This window comes from Vombatus ursinus, unplaced genomic scaffold, assembly GCF_900497805.2.
Source record: "Vombatus ursinus unplaced genomic scaffold, bare-nosed wombat genome assembly UNPS02014812.1, whole genome shotgun sequence".
Lineage (NCBI taxonomy): Eukaryota > Metazoa > Chordata > Mammalia > Diprotodontia > Vombatidae > Vombatus > Vombatus ursinus.
In genome coordinates, this window is record NW_020954590.1 from 38,735,560 (window position 1) to 38,741,480 (window position 5,921).

Below are 5,921 nucleotides of genomic sequence, written 5' to 3' on the forward strand. Positions count from 1 at the left end.
AATTCCAAGTCAACCAGCAGTTACTAAGTGCCTGCTATTTGAAAGCCGCTGTGCTTAGGGATGCACATGAGTGAACATATTCAGATATTCTCTGCCACTTCCAATCCAACTACAAAGAAATTTGTTAGACTTGGTACTGTGTGATGACAGAAAGTGTCTAGCTGACTGGAGTTGGTAGATGATCAAGCTGCAACCTTGAGATAGATGGACCCATACTCTTCAATCCAGCAAAACCATTACTAGTCTATACCATAAAGAGATCAAAGAAAGAAGAAAATGACTAAAATGTATTCTTATGTATATTCATAGCATTTCTTTTTGAGGTGGCAAAGAATTGGAGACGGTGAATGCCAATCAATAGGAGAATGGCTGAACAAGTTACGGTATATCGATGTGACAGAATACTATTATTCTGTAAGAAATAATGAAGGGGATGATTTTGGAAAAACCTGGGAAGACTTAATGTGAACTGATGCAAAGTGAAGTGACTAGAAGTAGGAGAACAATTTATACAATAACAACAATATTATAAAGAAAAACCAACTTTGAAAGACCTAGGAAATCTTATCAATACAATAACCAATCACAATTCCAAAGGACTTATGATAAAACATGATATACACCTCCAAATAGAAAGCTGATGGATTTAGAGTACAGATTAAAGCATGTTTTCTTCTCTTTCTCTATTTTTTTTTCTTTTTTCTTTTTTGGTCATGGCTAATGAGGAAATTTTTTATGACTATATAAAAAAAGAGAACTAGTTGGGTTCAGGCAGCAACTTTGTGGGCATCTCAAGGACAGAAGAGATTGCAGGGGGGCAGCTGATCAGTCTAGCCCAGAAGCAATTAAACCCAGTGACAGCTGGCGTTTTCCTCTTCCCAGTCTATGAGAAGGGGAGCAGCCAAGCCCAGCAACAAATGACGTGGCTAGCAGACAACTACGTCTAAAGAAAATTTATTTCATGAGGAACCTATCAAGGAATAAAAGGATTACTAGTGTCCCCACTTAGGAATTTACTGCTTTGTCCCATGTACCTATCTCGTACATGGCACCCCTTTGGATTCTTTACTGATGTTTATATGTGGTCATTACCAGATATGTCCATATGTCATAATCTGAATATGAGATAAGTCACTTTTATCTATAGTCCTGTGGCAAACACTCAAGGTTACCCTGAGAATCCTGAGGGGCAGAAGTAGTCAGTTGTATTCTCTTGGGATACTAGCTTTTTTTGAGTGAGAGCACCTAATTGGATAAATGGGCCCAGAGAAGATACTACAAATTAAGAAAAAGCTTCCTTAAAAATTATATCTATCTATAAGGGGTTGATTAAGGAAGTTACCTAATTAACTTGAACTTATAGGAGAGTAGCATTTATTTAGGGTTTTGCTTGTGTCTTGAAATGAAGAGGATAGAGACCTCCTTGGTGCATCCAGTAATATAGATTTCACTATTGGGAAATGAATTGGTTGGCTAGAAACTGTGTTTCTATCTTATTACATCCTTACAACAGTCTTTAAAAGTATATAATGAATGAATTATCATCCTGATTTTACAGATGAGGATTCTGAGGCTGAAAGAAGTTGTACCTTGTCCAAGGTCACAAAGTCAATAAGTTGAAAATCACACCTAGCTTTCTTTATTATAAACCCAGTGTTCTCTCCACACCACCATGGTGTTTCCTCAAAGAGATGAAAGCCTTTGGATCAAATCCTCTCTCCCTGTTACCCTAATTCACCCTACAATCGAATGATAATGCCTTATCTGACAACAGCAACAAGGAACCAAAATTTACTCGTATCTTTCAAATTAGCTAGCATATGTGGGATCTTAGGGAAACTTCAAATCATTCTACCATTACACAGAAGTAGCCTAGTACACTCCTTAGTCATAGAGAACTCCAAATACAGTGTTCATAGCCAAATGTGAATACATTGGTTCCCAAGCTGAAAGTTGTTTAATATACCTCTTTTTGAGCTAACCAGCCATAAACAGTATCAACTAGGCTTTTTTCTTTTCTAAACATTTCTTTATGGTCATTTACAGATACTGCCGAAACAGTCATAAGATTTTTTGTTTCTGATCTTTTAACCAACTCACAAAAGTACTTTATGAATTATACCACTATTAATCTCTTAGGGTGTTACTTTAATAATGACTGAGTCCTCTTGAATTACTCACCTTTTCTCTCCCCTGACCCATATGCACACATGCACACACACACATTCTGCCCTATTTAATTTTCTTTTGCATTTGTTAAATATCTTATATCAGTTCAATAGAGATTTATTAAGCTAGAGTTAGAAAGATTTTTTTAAACACAGTCCCTGACATTAAGAAGTTTTCATTCTACTGAGACAGTATTAGAATATAGAACATACACAGATAAACATAACCCATGTTAGAGTACGAAGAGGGACAAAGGAGAGATCAAGACAAAGTGTTCTGGGGAAATTTTAGGAAAAAGTGCTTTCATGGGGGTGGGGGGCAGAAAAGTCTTTATAAAGAAAATGGTACCTGAGCTGAACCTTAAAGAAAGGTTTTGAGAAGTGGAAATGAGGAGGAAGTATACTCCAGATATAGGGGAGAGGCCTAAAGGAATGCCTAGAGATAAGAGCCTGCTTTCTCAGCTTGTCAAGTTCAGGGATCAACTAATAGTACAGTTTGAATGAAATATAGAATATACGAAGTCAGACTAGAAGGGTATATTGAAGTTAGATTGTATAGGGCCTTAAATGTCAGGAAAGAAATTTCTGTACTGGAGTCAATAGAATGTCACTACAGCTTTTTGAGAAGGAGAGAGACATGGCCATACAGAAATCAATTTAAATGTCTTTACAAATATAGTTTTCTAATACTACATTCAGAATACCTTTATTATAGTTGGCAATGATGCTTTTTTTGTAGACTAAGAAAATAAAATCACATTCCAGAATACCACAAATTAGAGGTAGAGCTGAAAGCAAAAGTCTCCCAGTTTCTCTGACTTTTCCTATGTACTATGGCTTTTAAGTTACAAAATTATGACATCTCAAAGTGATATGGTGACATATTAGAAAGCAATTGACTTATTAATTGTTTAAGGTAGAAATTCTGATACATTTAAGTTAAAAACAAATCCTTCTGTTAACTTCTCTTGGTTTGGTACAAAAAGTGCTCTTAATGCAATAGCAAACACATACTCTTAGGTATTTGACCTTAGTACCCATGCATCATGAGCCAAAACAATAGTTTCCTCCTACAGGGAAGCCTTGCTTCATACTTTGTAGGTCACTAATACTTCATACATCTTGTGGCTTTGATGGGGCAAAAAAAGAACAATTTCCCAGTAAAAGGAGAAAATAATGACTATTATATAGGTATATAAATGACTTCAGAAATCTTTCTTTTGAAAAGAATAGAAATTAGCCATTTCTCTCCTACTTATTTTTAGCATCTTAGTCATTCCAATTTTTTTCTTCTGTGATTGGTTTGTTACCAATTCTCCAAGTAAAAGTGCCATGTTGATTTCATAGAAACTGCAGAAGAAATATTAAGATTCTAAGGGTAAGCAGATGGAATGAAATTTATTAAAAACAGGACTAGAAGAAAAAATAGAATTATATTTTACCTGTCAGACATCTAATAAGAGTGTTACACCTCCTTTCACCACCCCACTTTGTTTAGCACATCTTATAAGGGTATTCTCTAAATTTTCTGAACCTTGGTATACACCTCTGTGCTGGCTCTCCTCCAGGCCAGGAATGTTCTTCATGTCTTCTGCCTCCTAGTTCCCATGGTTTCCTTCTAGTCTCTGCTCAAAGCCCACCTTCTGTGGGAGACCTTTCTTGGTCCCCCCAAATCCAAGATTCATAACCTTGGGTCCGTGGACTTTTAATACATACACACACACATATACACATATATACAGATATATATATATCTTTAATCATCCTATGTATTTTATTTTATTTATCTAAAACATTATTCTAAAAAGGGGTACATAGGCTTCACTAGACTACCAAGAGAGTCCATAACACTGCAAAGGAGAAGAACCCCCTGCTCCAGATGTTAGTGTAGCACCTTTCCTTTGAGATGACCTCCTATGTATTCTGTCTATATGTTATTTGTATTTCTTGTTTTCATGCTGTCTCCCTCATTAGAATATGAGCGCAAAGAGGGCAGAAGTTGTTTGTATTCTCAGGACTTAGCAAGGTCCCTGGCACATAGTAAGTAAGAGGTTAATAAATGCACTAACATGCAAAATATTGGAATAGGAAGAGTGAAGAGAGGCAAGAAAAATAATAAATAGAAACACCAAAGAGGAGAAAAATAACTTTAAAAGCACTTAAGAAAAAAATATCCAAAATTAAAATGAGCCAAACAAAGAAAAATACCAGTACTACTTTAATTTTAGAATACTATACAGCAACTGAGTGAGATAAACTACCTACTGGAAACAAAGGAGATGGGGAAAAATTAAGCAAAATATTCTGAGAGAGATCCTCACAAGGATAAACACATTCAATGAAATTAAAGCAGAACTCTCAGTATTAAGAAAATTGCAAAACAAAATAAAATAAAATCTTTAAGAAAGTAAAATAAATGATAGAATAAAACTAAATGAAAAAAGAACTAGAGAAAATAAAGAAGAAAATTACTAATACAGAGAATAAAATAGGAAACCTCAAAAAAAATTCATAGAAGCAACTAATAATAGACTTACTTCAACAAAAGCCAGAATTTTGCATAATTCAGAGAACTCACAGTTTCAGAAAAGTCACTCAATTATTCCTACTCTTAGAAATCATGGGCTTTTTGTTTTGTTTTGTTTTGTTTCCAACAGAATAAACTATGAGAGGCAGAGTGACATATTAGATAGAAGACTAGCCTTATCAGTCAGGAAGTCATGGCTTTGAGTTCTGTTTCTCACCACACTGGTTGTGTGAATCTTGGGCAAGTAACTTAACCCATCAGTGTTCAGGCAACTAACTATAAGACAACAAGTTGCAGAGAAGGTGTCTGTAAGCACTGTTTATCTACTTTAGTAGGAGTTCCCTATGCCAATGAGAGAACAGATCCAGTCCTATCCCATTCCACTGGAATACATGTGGGCCCAAGTAACAGACTTAGAGGACAGCGTCATAACAATCTCAAGATTATAGCCATCTTAGAATACTTAGTGGGGAAAAAACCCTGAATGCCATATTTCAAGAAATTGTCTGAGAAAATTTCCCGAAATCAATTTTATAAAAACCTGCAAAAGACAAACAGAAATAATCAACAGAATGACAACAAAGAAGAACTCAAGATTAACATGCTACAAATGTCATAATGAAATTCTATCACTATAACAGTAAGGAAAAAAAAATACTATGAGCTTGGAAAAGAAAGTTGATCACAAAGAGGAGTGAAGAAACTGGGATACAATATTTACAAAAATAAAAAGTACAGGCCATGAAGCCAGAATTTTGGCCCATTTCAGCTCTAAATCTGTAATTTTATCTATGATACAAAACTTACATAGTCTATGAAGTCAGAAAGGAGGTAGATATCTGAGATGTGAACTGATTTTGAAAAGTTTAGAGAATGACATATTCACTTCAAGGAAGTCTTCAGCGACAAACAAGCCTTCCAGCCAAAAATATAAATATTTAAAGCAATGAAGATAAAACAGAGCTAACAAAATGTGAGAATGCTCAGAGCACTTATGTGTGTTTGTTGTGTAAAACAGACATGGCCGGCCCACACGTGGCACGAATAGCTAGAAACCTGTCTGAGATCTGGCTCACTCCATTCACAAAGAGGACTGATTTCTGACTTTGGGGGGAAAAGAAGAGACTTGTGACTGGAAGATCACTCTTTCCCTTGTGCTTATTCTTTCTCTTGCTTATCTCCAAGAGGGCTACTGAGTTAGAACAGTATCTAGCTACCATTCCTCA